This window comes from Antechinus flavipes, chromosome 3 (genome assembly GCF_016432865.1).
Source record: "Antechinus flavipes isolate AdamAnt ecotype Samford, QLD, Australia chromosome 3, AdamAnt_v2, whole genome shotgun sequence".
Taxonomy (NCBI): domain Eukaryota; kingdom Metazoa; phylum Chordata; class Mammalia; order Dasyuromorphia; family Dasyuridae; genus Antechinus; species Antechinus flavipes.
This window is the reverse complement of record NC_067400.1, coordinates 41,219,552-41,234,583: the sequence shown is the minus strand read 5'-3', so window position 1 is coordinate 41,234,583 and position 15,032 is coordinate 41,219,552. Positions and strand designations below refer to the sequence as shown.

Here is a 15,032-nt window from a genome sequence, read left to right as displayed (position 1 = left end):
TATATATATGTATTATATATATTTATGCACTAGCTATACCAAGAATCCCATTACCATTGTTCTAACTCCCAGACTAAAGACTTCCTTAATGGATATGTGTTTAGTGCTCTTCTGCCTGATACTGAGAAAAAAAGAGACATGATTATTCCCACAGTGATCCTTGGAGAAAATCTAAACTATCTTTCCTTGAAAAACATTAGCATTTAACTAGGAAGACAGTGAAAAAAAAATCTTATAATTCTTAATAAGATGATTAATAAATGCTGGTCACTTGAACTCCAGTTATTAAGGAAATGTTGATCAATACTATTGTTATCATCAGTAAAAGGCAATAAATTATAGTGTGTATATAGTTTAGGCAACAATTTCAAGGTAAATCATGAATCAAATTAATCTCTGAGGTCACATCTAACTTATTTTCTCTAATTTCCATTGAAGATCATGAATTTGCTTCATTTCTTTCAGCCTTTCTCCAATATGACACTTTTGCAAGACTGGCAGCAAACAGGCTGGATGCTGTTATTGTAGGACCTGAGTAAGAAAATTTTCAATAGTTCTTTTGGATATATTTAATGTTATTTTGGATTGTGATCACATTGTGATGAATTCGGCCAATGTACAAATGACCCACATCCCATATGATTCCTGACCCAACCTTTTTCATACCTGGGGAATTGGTATACCACACTATTTATGGATGAGATTATATTTGGTGATCATGAATGCAAAGGTTGGCACTTGTTCCAATTCTATTATTTTCCAGATGAGAAAATTTGGGCCCAGTCAGTGAATGTGATTTTCTCAAGATTACATAGAAAAGCTGGGATTTCAGCTCAGATTCTCTAGTTTTTATCACACCACACCATACTACCACCAACTCTTTGAAACAGGTATTAAATATAAATATCAATTGTCATCACCATCATTATCCTATTTCAGTCCTTATTATGTTAAATATTTACCAACATGCCACTGGATGGAGTTTATCTGGACTTAGTAAATTGAGACTAGGAAAACTAATTACTCTTTTATATCAAACTACTTCATTTAAGTTTTAAAATGCCTATTAACCACATTTATTCAAAGCTGGATGACAAATGTCTTTTTTAAAAAAGAAGTCTTATTTCAAAAAGGGCCAATAATCCTGATTTTTGTCTCTGCAAAAATTTTAGAATGAAAAGTTTTGCCATTCTCTTCCAGAACATCCCACACTTTGAGTATAACCAAAAGTTTCTTGGCCAGGACTAAAAGATAAACAATGCATATTCAATAATGTTTCTTTCAAAGTGTTCCTTGCTATCTATACTTTCTGGGATGTGAATTTGAATAAGGAATTGGGATCCTCATTCTTTCATGAATGCTTGCTACTTACTATAAATCAACTCTTTTGGCCAACTAATTCTTAAGGATAGAAGAAGAGGGATATTAGTGGGAGGGAAAATTTTTCCTATTTTGAGTTATGAAAGAATTAAGTTGAAATAAGCATATTTCATAATTTAATTTGAAACTGAATTTAATTGAAGGAAATTAATTTAATTTGAATGTGTTAGGAACATGCCTATAAAAGGCGATTTACTTTCTTATGGAACTGTGCCTTTAAGGAATTGTTAAATACATTTATCCTTCCCTGTGGGCCCTATAATTTGAATTTGTGACATTTTTCTATAATTTGTTCTAGATCAGTAGTGCCATATTGAAATAAAAATGGGGCCACTAAGATATACATAAGAATCCCTGCAGGCCACATGATAACTCAGAAAACAACCTATTGGGATGTAAGGGTCATTTGGCTGTGACATCTGTTATTCCATTGATCTTGAAAGTTGATTCAGCTGATGTGGATAGCTAGGTGATGTTCCCTTCCTCCCTCACCACTCCATATGCATCTCTCCCAAAGTGTGGACTCAATTTAAGAGGACAATCTTCTCCAATTCTTCTTTCTTCTTTCAATGACTTTCTTCAGTCAAGGGTATATGAGTAGATGCACTTCCCTACTAGATCAAGTTCTCAAGATTTATTTGTAAGAGAACCTAGGCTGGGGCAGCTAGGTGGCGCAGTGGATAGAGCAACAACCCTGAAGTCAGGAGGACCTGAGTTCAAATTTGAACCCTGGGCAAATCACTTAACCCCAACTGCCTCAGCAAAAAAAAAAAAAGAAAAAAGAAAAGAAAACAAAGAAAGAAAAAGAAAAAGAAAGGAAAGAAAGAAAGAGAAATGTTCTATTCTAATTTTATTTGTTGATTGAATATTTCCCAATTACATTTTAATTTTATTTATACAACACTTTCATTGTTGCCCTCTCTTCTATAAGATCATATAGCAAACCAGAAGCTACATAGCAATGGAGTCCAAGTGTTCCATGAACACATTGAGAAAGGATTCTGTGGATCTTTCTTCTCCATTCATTGGAGAATGAATAAAAAAGAGTATAAAAATTGTTTTAAGCTCTAAACAAAAATTATTGCAAAAACAATTATTTTAATTGTATAGAAATTAGCGGAAAAGACAACTAAATAAATATTATTCAACTGCAGATAGTCAACTGTTCCTTTCCCATCCTGGAAATTTCCTTCTTGTCAGAATAATTTGAATACATTTGAAATTTGTTTCTTTGACATGACTGACACTTTCAAGGTGCCTGGGGCTACCTTTGGACTTTTCAGGATGATCCTCTTGATCTCAAGTCCCATATTGTCTCAACAGAATGTAACCTGCCCAGGGAAAGATAACATTTCATCTTTGACAATATATCCTCATCACTAAGCACAATGCCTGGTACAAAAACAAGTGTTTCATAAAGACATGTTAAATCAAAACCTTTATTTCCTCCCTAAATAAATATAATTATAATATAATAGGTATTAGGAAGTTGGGAATCAATGGATAGAATTTCTTTTTGGAGGCGATTTTCATGGACTCCATCTCTTCTAGAATGGAAAGTTTTGCTGTAATAGCATAGAAGCACCTAGAGCAAAATGTTAAATGCCTTCTTATTCTTCTTTTTTGGGCAGCTAAGTGGTACAATCATTAGAATGGCTGGCCTGAAGTCAAATCTAACCTCAGACACTTAATAGTTTTGTGATCCTAAGCAAGTCACCTTACCCTTTTTACCTCAGTTTCCTCATCTGTAAAATGAGCTGGAGATGGAAATAGCACACCATTCTAGCATCTTTGTCAAGAATACCCCAAATGGGGTCATGAAGAGTCATACATGACTGAACAACAACATTTTTCTTTTAAAGCTTTCGAAAATTTCCTAAATATCTCCATCCAACTCAGTGGAATGATGCTTATAATTTTGTGAAGTCTTTCCTACAACCTGAAAATCTTGCCAAATATGGTGTGGATCCAAATAGAATCTGTTTTTTAGGAGATAGTTCTGGTGGTGGTGTGGCAACATCTATGGTCCAACAGGTAAGATACTAAACTCTTTCATCTTATTGCTTTTTTATATTTATTGCAATGAATGTCTATACTGTGGTATAGAAGATAGAGCCTTGGACTTGAAATTGGGTTTGAATGTTGGTTCTGATGCTAATAGCACCGTGATCATAGACAAGTCACTTATTCTTAGGAAGACCTTCCGTATTGGGAATCTAATCCTGCTGACTTATATGAATTAAAAATGCCTAGTTTTTGAGATGATTCAAAAATTGAAATTGACTGTTCTCTCCTGCTGCTATGTGGTATTGGATTATTCTGATTTAATGAATATTCTGGTCTTTGCAGGTCATGAGTGACCCTGAAATTACCATTAAACCTAAAATTCAGGTTTTAATTTACCCCGGCTTGCAGATGCTTGATACAGACTTGCCATCCTATAGGGAAAATGAATTTGGCATAATGTTGACTAAGGCCATAGCAATAAAATTGATGAGTGAGTATCATACTCCTGATGAATCCCTTAAGCAAGCCATGAAGATTAACCAACATATACCTGTTGAATATAGCCATCTCTTCAAATTTATTAACTGGAGTATCCTGCTTCCTGAGAGGTTTAAAAAAGGCCATGTGTATAACAACAGAATTTATGGAAGTTCTGAAATGGTAGAAAAGTTTCCAGGGATTGTAGATCCTAAAATAAGCCCATTATTGGCCAATGATTCAATATTGAGTCTTCTACCACTAACTTACTTACTCACATGTCAATATGATGTCTTAAGAGATGATGGGCTCATGTATGTTTCCCGTCTACGCAGCAATGGAGTCCAAGTGTTCCATGAACACATTGAAAAAGGATTCCATGGATCTCTCTTCTCCATTCATTGGCCATATAATTTAGATATTGGTTGGAAATTAATAAATAATATACTTGCTTGGATAAATGAGAATTTATAGTTCTTGCACATACACATATGACCTGTATCAAATTGCTAACCTCAAGGAGGAGACATGGGAAGAAGGGAGGGAGGAAATCTGGAATTCAAAATATTTTGAAAACAAATATTTTTTAAATGTATGTGTCATTGGAAAAAAAAATATACGGTTCCTGTATCATGTAAAAATAAAAATAGTCACTGGATAACATGTAGTCCCCAATTTATATATGTTGTATATTCTAAAATCTGACTTGTGAATCATTTCTTTGTAATTCAGGAGATATTTTCTCTCAAAAATAATTGTGTTTATAGCTATTAGGCCTTTCTCATGACCAACACCAATCCCTCTATTTGTATCCCTCTTATCTAATGCTATCCAATGTCATTCACCTTTCTCTTAATCTTTAGTTTCTCCCTATTAACTCTTTTGCTATTGCCTATGATCATAGCCAGTCTTCCACATCTTTTAAATCTTGAGTGTTGGTTCTGATACCTACTAGCAATGAGATCATAGGCAAATGACTAATTCTTAAGAAAACCCTCCATATTGGGAGCAATTTGGAACTATGCTCAAAAAATTATCAAACTGTACATACCCTTTGATCCAGCAGTGTTTCTATTGGGCTTATACCCCAAAGAGATACTAAAGAAAGGAAAGGGACCTGTATGTGCCAAAATGTTTGTGGCAGCCCTGTTTGTAGTGGCTAGAAACTGGAAAATGAAAGGATGCCCATCAATTGGAGAATGGCTGGGTAAATTGTGGTATATGAATGTTATGGAATATTATTGTTCTGTAAGGAATGACCAGCAGGATGAATACAGAGAGGACTGGCGAGACTTACATGAACTGATGCTGAGTGAAATGAGCAGAACCAGGAGATCATTATATACCTCAACAACGATACTGTTTGAGAATGTATTCTGATGGAAGTGGATCTCTTCGATAGAGAGCCTTAATTGATCAAAGATGGACAGAAGCAGCTACACCCAGAGAAAGAACACTGGAAATGAATATAAACTGCTTGCATTTTTGTTTTTCTTCCCGGGTTATTTCTACCTTCTGAATTCAATTCTCCCTGTGCAACAAGAAAACTGTTCGGTTCTGTACACATATATTGTATCTAGGATATATTGCAACCCATTCAACATGTAAAGGACTGCTTGCCATCTGGGGGAAGAGGTGGAGGGAGGGAGGGGAAAAATTGGAACAGAAGTGAGTGCAAGGGATAATGTTGTAAAAAATTACCCTGGCATGTGTTCTATCAATAAAAAGTTATTTAAAAAACAAAAAAACAAAAACAAAAACAAAAACAAAAAAAAGACCCTCCATATTGGGAAGATAATCCTGCTGCCTTACATGAAAATTTATGCCTAGTATTGATTTTTATTTCTCCATTTGGTAAATTATAGTGAATCTAAGTTAGTAATATAACCCACTATGCTGTTGTTCTTTGTCCTTCATTTTCAAAGAGGACCAGTAATATCATGGGTGATGTCTTGACTTGTGAATTGTATTTAAGTGAGGCAGAGTTGCACAAAGTCATCAACCTTAATCTCTTTTCCTGAGTCCAGTGGGAACACAAAAGTAAAGATGATTGGCCATGGCCCAAAATGCAGTGGATAACCTCTTTGTCTTCAATGCCAGATTAAGCTCTAAGTGCCCCCACAGCACCTAATTCACAGCCGTTGGAACAAATTGTTCTAATTTGCTGGTCTTCAACATGCTTGGGATAGCCACCCCCCTAACTCACCAACAGATTTGGGAGCTGTTGTTTATTCTCAGTCTGGTTCAGCTTTTCTCCTAAGATGGTTTACAAGAGTGTGGACATTGAACATGCTACAGATTCTTGGAGCCACAAGTAAAAGTTAGGTGAAGGTAGACCCCAAAGGAAGATGAGCAGCCCTGATAAAGGCTTAGCAAGTCCTCACACCTGAGGTTCTGTCCTTCCTATATACCTCAACCTACTGTACTACGCTGCTGTAAGGATGAGGTGATTGATTTCCACAACCCCACCCTACATCAAGTAACTGATCATAAATCCATCAATCAATTTCAATCATATAAGCTTTCATATATAAGCCTTGGATTAAGTGTGAAATGTTCTTAAAAATGAAATGAAATTGTACAAGAATCTTTTTAAAACAGTCCTAACTTGGCCATACCTCAGTTATTTTTGATAAATTATCAACAATTGAAAAACAATGCCTGGAGATATCCCTTAGTGACTTGAAGGTAGCTGGGGCCTTGGGAATCAAAAACCCTACCTATTTTCTTTTGGATGGCGAATGAACTTGTGGAAGAATGAGTCACACATCAGCTATTCTTACTATATCTTCTTCAATCAAACTTTCCAAAAGGATGCTTCAAGATATCTGGATAAATTGAGTCTCACCTGGTAGTATTAATGACATTTTCTCTAAAGGGTCCTCTTCTATCCCTGAGTTTCAGTTTCCCTTTTGATAAAAATGAAAACCCACTAAAGCCCAAATCATGTACTTGGCTTGGTCCTTCTGACTCCAGGGCCAGTGCTCTTTCTACTGTGCCATCTTGCTGCCCCTCTAGAATGGATTTCATCTCTGAATAAAAACCTCAAGGACACGTGAATTCATCTAGAAGGCTACTTCCTCTAATGATGTAGTTCCTAGCCCTTACAATATGACTGAAGCAGCTTATCTGGGAACAATCATAATCCTGATGAAGTCCAAGCTTCTACATATGAGTTTTTCTCACCTTAACCAGGCTGGTCTTCTAGAGCAAACTGAAACCGGTTGAACCTCTATTGAATTTAATAATAATATTTGCCTTCCTTTTGGGGTGCTCTTTGATGATTCTGGGTCACCTCCCTACTGTGAGTTAATATCACAAAAGGATTTCTGGAAAGGATCTCTGAATGGAGTGTCTTCGAATCTCTGCTGTAGGCAACAAATGGTAACTGAAAAAAATCAAGAGAAGTAGGGAAATGTAGAAAAATTATTTTTCAAGAGATGTCATGCCTTCCCACTGCTTCAGCATATGAATGAAATTGTGGGAAAATGCTTCCCAGAGAGATTAAGGTAACTGGCCCACGGACACACAGCTAGTGAATATCTGAGGTTTTGAGGCATCTGAGATGAGAATATCCTGAGCAAATCCCTCCATTGCACCATGTTGACTCGCAGCACAACTGAGGCAAAGACAAGTCAGCAGAACCTGGAAAATGATGTAGACATTGACTGCAACATTGTAAATAGAAATACCAGCACCAAAAAGATAGGAGAAATTGAATACACTGAAACTGAAATGGCCAAGCAGGACCCCAAGAAATGGGGTAAGAGGAATTTTTCTCCCTGTCCTATACCAATATCATTGCAGGTATGGAAGACTATGGGTGTGGAGGGCAAATGTAAATCAATATTTTCAATGTATAAGCTGATTTTGGTCAATGTCATTTTTTTCCTCTCTTTTTTATTCTTTAATGTTCCATGAGGTTCAGCCAGAAGTGTGGGAACAGTTGGAGGATCAGGGGAATAGAGTGAGAAACCTAAATATATATATCAATATAATTTTATTACAATAAAAATGTTGTTATTTTCCGATTAATCAAAAACATGTTTTTAATAGCAAAACAATGAAAAGTTCATGTTTCAGTATGGGGTCGATCAGACAATTATCACAGAAAAGGGAAAAGTCACTGTAGCCTTCACTATTGCCTGAGACACTGCTGCCACCTCATGGTAGAGTTCCCAGAAGACACTATTTGTATGCTGTTGCCATATTGTAATGAATAAACATAAATTCTGGTGGCTCTTGTAGTTTCTATATCCTTCAGTCAACTAAATGATTGGGAAAGTGTAATCTATTATAGAAAATTTGTATCTCTAAAAGCACACTTTTTTCTTTGTCATCTTTTCCCCAGTGGAAGTTGAAAGAGACCTTACAACTCATCTTAATTAATCTTTTATTCCATAAGAGGAAAGGGAGACAAAGTGGTGAAGTTGCTAGTCCCAGGGAGCAAGTAAAGTGTCAGAGGTTGGAGAAAAACCCTATTCCATACCCAGCAATCCTCTCACTGAACCAAGGTTCCTCCTGATCTATTCTTATGAAGATTTTATGAACATGGGGAAATAAACAGGAAACAAGAAAATATAGAATGTAGTTGCGGATGTCTTCCCATGTATTCCCAAAATACATTCCCATGTATTTTCCATTCAGTTTTCATTTTTAAGAATGACACTTCTCGTGAGCAATTCCAGGGCAGAAAATAGTTCTTGTGGACTCTCTCAGATGAGAGCACAGGCCAGGAGAATAGTAAACATACATCTGCTTAGACCATAGCACCCTTGTAAGAACTGAAAACTTACAGATGCCCAAAACTAGATTGGGAAATCAATAGTAGAGGAATTAGATAAGGGCTGATAGTTCTGAAAACCTACTTCCATAAGGAATGGATTAAAGAGGGAACAATACATACATAAAATAAGAAGGGTATAACACCCTCCAAATTCTATAAAGAAATACAGGGGGAGTGAATCAGATAAGGTGGATATAAAAAAGTGTATAAATCAACAATGTAGATTAATGGGAAAGGAATAAAGAAGTAGGGGGAAAGGGTATAGGATAAGATGTGGTACAAAGGGTATGTGAATTAGTGACAGTGGGATAAAATGTGTAGATTAATGGTGAAGGGATAAAGGATAGGGCTAGAAGATAAGGGAGGAATTCATGACAGGGTTGGGGGGAAAATTAATAGCAAGACAATTTAACAGGTATAAAAAATAAAATAATTAAAATAGGGAAGAATTAGCAGGGATAATTCTTATTAGCTAGGGATAATCCCCTAGCAGGGATAGGAAATTATGTATAAACATGTTATATACAAACATGATAATTATAGTCAGGAATAGAATTTATTTTTTAAAATAGTAGAAGTAATACTCAATGATCTGAAACAAAATGAAATTTAGAAGAGACTCTATCACCATGTCCAAAGGACTAATCAAAGTTTACATATGCTTTAATCCAGCAGTGTCTCTACTGTGTCTGTATTCCAAAGAGATCATAAAAAATTCAAAAGGACCCACATGTGCAAAAATATGTGTAGCAGCCCTGTTTGTAGTAGCAAGTTACTGGGAACTGGGTGGATGCCCATCAATTGAGGAATGGCTGGAATAGTTATGGTATATGAAAGCAATGTAATATTTTTGTTCTATAAGAAACAATCAGCAGGATGATTTCATAAAGGCTTGGAGATGCTAAGTGAAGTGAGCAGAACTAAGAGAACATTGTACACAGTAACAACACTGTTATATAGTGCAAGAGCAACTTGACCAAGGATACTTAAAATCTTCTCTAAGTCCTTAGAATTCTCCAGTATTTATTATAAAAAAGAAATCTGGAAAATGGAGGATGTTGACTGATTTAATAAAGGTAAATGAACAGATGGAAACTATGGGAACTCTTCAGCCTGGACTTCCATCTCCTACTCAGTTACCCAGAGAATGGCCTCTTTGGGTAATAGACATCAAGGATTGTTTCTATTCTATCCCGCTAGATAAGGAGGATATGAAAAGATTTACCTTTTCAGTTCCCAGTGTTAATTTAGCTGAGCCTTATAAAAGATATGAATGGACAGTTCCTTGTAAGATAAGATCAATCATACTGAATCATGCTAAATTAGATAATTCAAGGGAGTTCAGCTGAATTAGATTGAGAGGGGAGCGTCAAGTGAGTTCAGCCAGAAGCCCTCTCTCGGAGGCAAGAAAGATTCATTACAACTTTTACCTTGGTGCTGGCTGGAGGCTGAAGCAAAGGACGAAGCTACAAGAGCTCTTAGAACCAAGGAGAAGGATAGGCCTCTAAGAAAAACTAACTGGGCTATTTTGGAGAAAGCAATAAAAGATCTGAACTTTTAACACCTGGCTGCATTTGGGTGATTATTACTTTTAACTGAAACTAAGGCTGACTCCAGAAAACCTTCCCGAGAAACCTGCTCCCAGAGAGAACCATTATATTTTAAAGAAGAAGAACACTGCAACATATCTAACATATATAGGACTGGTTGCCATCTAGGGGAGGGGGTGAAGGGAGGGAGGAGAAAAATCGGAACAGAAGGGAGTGCAAGGGATAATGTTGTAAAAAAAAAATTACCCTGGCATGGATTCTGTCAATATAAAGTTATTATAAAATAAAATAAAAATATTAAAAAAAACTTTTATAGGTTCAATGATCATCTCAAAAAAAAAAAAAAAGAACACTATATTTAATATTGTTTTAGATATATGCATTTGTATGTGTGTGTGTGTGTGTGTGTGTGTGTGTGTGTGTGTGTGTAGGTACATAGTATGTGTATTTCTACATTGGTATATGTTTGAATGTATGCAGATATGTGTATTTGTGTGAACATAAATAAATCCATGCTTAGTGCAGCTTGCTTGGGGGGAAAAGAGAAAAGGAAAGGGATGGAGGAAGGGTGCATAGAAGACAACAAAATAAAAACTACAAGGAAGCAAAGAAAAGATGGACAATTATGAATATAATGCCTTCTATTATTATATGGAAATTTCTTGTTACATATTTTGAATCCTCTTTGATGTTCAACTGGGCACATGATAATGTTATTTTGATTTTTTTATTTAATCTTTCTCTTTTTCAATTTTTTCTTATTTTCCACTTAAGTTTTTTTAAAAGATGCTAGACCTTTAAAAAAAATAACCCAGTTGCACAAAAAACCATGAGCACAGTATAGCTTTAATATAAAGTTAAATTTTTTTTTAAAATAGGCTGCAAAAATGAACAAACAACAGAAAAGAAATCTGACTACAGAAAATTGCTACAGTGGCACAGAAGATCAAAACACAAACTCAGAAGACAGCAAAGTCAAAACTGCCACATCAACAAAAACTGCCTCAAAAAAAAAAAAAAAGTGAATTAATCTCAGGCTCAAAAAAAATTTGTGGAGTAGCAGCTAAGTGGCGCAGTGGGTAGAGCACCAGCCCTGACATCAGGAGAAAATGAGTTCGAGTTAAATATGATAAGAAGGTATCTTTAAAAACATAAAATTATGAAGAGAGAAAGATTAATGTGTTGGGGGAAGATGGAAGAGATGTGAGGGTGATACTTGAATCTTACTCTCATATACTCAGTTGAATATAGAAATCTATCTTACATTACAAAAAGGCATGAAGGAAAAAATATAAAAGTAGTGTTGGATTGGAGGTGACAGTAATTAGAAGCAAAACACTTTTGAGAATGAACATAGTAAAAGAGGAAGGAGACAGAGCCATAGAGAAACAGGGGGGAAATAGGATGGTGAGAAATACACAATTAGTCATCACAAAAAATTATGTCAAATTTTACTAATAAAGGCCTCATTCTCAAATACATAGAGAATTGAATCAAATTAATAAGGAAAAGAATATCTATTTCCCAATAGAGAAATGACTGAAGGTGATGAATAGGTTTTCAGACAAAATTATTAAAGCTATTTATAATTATATTTTAAAAAGTTCTCAGTCACTATTGATTAGAGACATGCACTTTAAAATGACTCTGAGGTACACTCTACACTATACCTCTCAGATAGGCTAGGATGATAGAAAAAGAAAATGACAAATCTTGGAGATGTAAGAAAATTGGGACACCAATGCACTGTTGGTGGATTTGTGGACTAGTGTTTGGTATTTTTTCTTTTTTTTTTTTTAATTTTATTTTATTTAATAATAACTTTGTATTGACAGAATCCATGCCAGGGTAATTTTTTACAACATTATCCCTTGCACTCATTTCTGTTTCGATTTTTCCCCTCCCTCCCTCCACCCCCTCCCCAAGATGGCAAGCAGTCCTATATATGTCAGATATGTTGCAGTATATCTTAGATACAATACATATTTGCAGAACCGAACAGTTCTCTTGTTGCACAGGGAGAATTGGATTCAGAAGAATCCAATTTTTAGAAGTAAAAATAATTCGGGAAGAAAATCAAAAATGCAAATAGTTCACATTCGTTTCCCAGTGTTCTTTCTTTGGGTGTAGCCGTTTCTGTCCATCATTTATCCATTGAAACTCAGTTAGGTCTCTTTGTCATAGAAATCCACTTCCATCAGAATACATCCTCATACAATATCGTTGTCGAAGTGTATAATGATCTCCTGGTTCTGCTCATTTCACTTAGCATCAGTTCATGTAAGTCTTGCCAGTCCTCTCTGTATTCATCCTGCTGGTCATTTCTTACAGAACAATAATATTCCATAACATTCATATACCACAATTTACCCAGCCATTCTCCAATTGATGGGCATCCATTCATTTTCCAGTTTCTAGCCACTACAAACAGGGCTGCTACAAACATTTTGGCACATACAGGTCCCTTTCCTTTTTTTAGTATCTCTTTGGGGTATAAGCCCAATAGAAACACTGCTGGATCAAAGGGTATGCACAGTTTGATAACTTTTTGGGCATAATTTGTCTGGTATTTTTTCCTGCCAGCCGATCTTCAAAATATTCCTAAGACAATTCAAATGGAAGCGATTCAGTTTCCTGGAATGGAGTTGGTATACTGTCCAGGTTTTACAGGTATACAACATGAGGTCAGCGCAACAGCTCTGTAGACCCTTAGCCTGGTAATCAGACTCATGCTGCCCTCTCCCACATTTTCCTTCAGAACCTCCCAAACACTGAGCTGACTCTGGAAATGTGTGTGTGAATCTCATTATCAATGTGGACATCCCTGGCAAGTTTACTTTTCCCTAAGCAGGTAGCATTCAATTCCAGAGTGAAGTACAATTGAAATTTAGAGAGAAGCAGGATTCTTGGCTCAGTAAAAAGACAGACGGAATTCAGTTTTATGCTCATAGTAACAGTACTAAGCATTTTTATGCTTCACTAAAGATTATTTATGGGCCAAAGACCTATGGCACATCTCAGCTGCTCAGTGCTGATGGTGACACACTGATTAGTGATAAGGACATGGTCTTTGAGAGATGGGCTGAACACTTCCATGGTGTTCTCAACAGACCATCATCAATCAATGTTGAAGTTACTGACCGTTTATTTGAAATCAATTATTGAAATCAATTGAAATTCCTAGTTGAAGTTCCAACTGAGGAAAAGGTTTTGAATTACCACATCATGTGGTAAATCACCAGGTGCTGATTCTCTTCCAGGTGAGATTTACAAGGTGGAAGGTTCCATTGCTCATCAAATGCTGACTGAAATTTTCCAGATTATAAAGCAAGAAGTTATGCTCCAGGAATCCAAGGATCCCTTCACTGTCTACTATTATAAAGAGATATAAAAAAGGAAAAGGATCTATATGACGAAAATAATTCTAGCAGCTCTTTTCGTGGTAGCAAAGAATTGGAAACTAAGAGCATGTCTGTCAATTGGGGAATGGCTGAACAAGTTGGGGCATGTGGTTGTAATGGAATGTTATTGTACTATAAGAAATGAGAACCAAGATGTTCTGGACTTTACATGAACTGATACAAAGATAAGCAAACCAGGAGAATACTGTACAAAGTACAGTTGTACAAAGTTGTATGATAATCAATTGTGAATGACTTGCTCTCAGCAATACAATGATGCAAGACAATTCAGAAGGAGTTATGATGAAAAATGCTATCCACCCCCAGAGAAAGAATTGATGGAATCTTAAGGCAGATTGAAAACTTTTCTTTAAACTTTATTTTTTGTTTGTAGCAGCCCTGTTTGTAGTGGCGAGAAACTGGAAAATGAATGGATGCCCATCAATTGGAGAATGGCTGGGTAAATTGTGGTATATGAATGTTATGGAATATTATTGTTCTGTAAGAAATGACCAGCAGGATGAATACAGAGAGGACTGGCGAGACTTACATGAACTGATGCTGAGTGAAATGAGCAGAACCAGGAGATCATTATACACTTCGACAACGATATTGTATGAGGACATATTTTGATGGAAGTGGATTTCTTTGACAAAGAGACCTGAGTTTCAATTGATAAATGACGGACAAAAGCAGCTACACCCAAAGAAAGAACACTGGGAAACGAATGTAAACTATCTGCATTTTTGTTTTTCTTCCCGGATTATTTATACCTTCTGAATCCAATTCTCCCTACGCAACAAGAGAACTGTTCGGTTCTGCAAACATATATTTTATCTAGGATATACTGCAACATATCCAACATATAAAGGACTGCTTGCCATCTAGGGGAGGGGGTGGAGGGAGGGAGGGGGAAAAAAATCGGAACAGAAACGAGTGTCAATATAATGTAATTATTAAATAAAAATTTTTTTAAAAATAAATAAATAAAATTAAATTTAAAAAAAAAAAACAATAATACTGTATGAGGATGTATTCTGATGGAAGTGGATTTCTTTGACAAAGAGAAGATCTAATTCAGTTCCAGTTGATCAATAATGGACAGAAGTAGCTACACCCAGAGAAGGAACACTGGGAAATAAGTGTAAACTGTTTGCATTTTTGTTTTTCTGAATCCAATTCTTCCTGTGCAACAAGAGAACTGTTCGGTTCTGCACACATATACTGTATCTAGGATATACTATAACATATTTAACATGTATGAGACTGCTTGCCATCTAGGGGAGGAGGTGGAGAGAAGGAAAGGAAAAGTTGGAACAGAAGTGAGTGCGAGGGATAATGTAAAAAATTATCCAGGCATGGGCTCTGTCAATAAAAAGTTATAATTATTTTTTAAAAAATGATCAATAAAGCACTAGCAATTTTAGACTG

At 35.8% G+C, this 15,032-nt stretch overlaps 1 long non-coding RNA gene across 1 annotated transcript in view; it reads left to right on the top strand.

Annotated features, from left to right (window-relative positions):
• LOC127552929 (uncharacterized) overlaps positions 1-8,100 on the top strand; it is a 34,522-nt gene extending 26,422 nt beyond the window's left edge. Inside the window, exons 3-4 of the long non-coding RNA XR_007951622.1 lie at positions 466-3,414; positions 3,730-8,100. This is a non-coding gene — a long non-coding RNA (uncharacterized LOC127552929). The remainder of the gene's footprint in view (positions 1-465; positions 3,415-3,729) is intronic.
• The last annotated feature ends 6,932 nt before the right edge of the window (positions 8,101-15,032 follow it).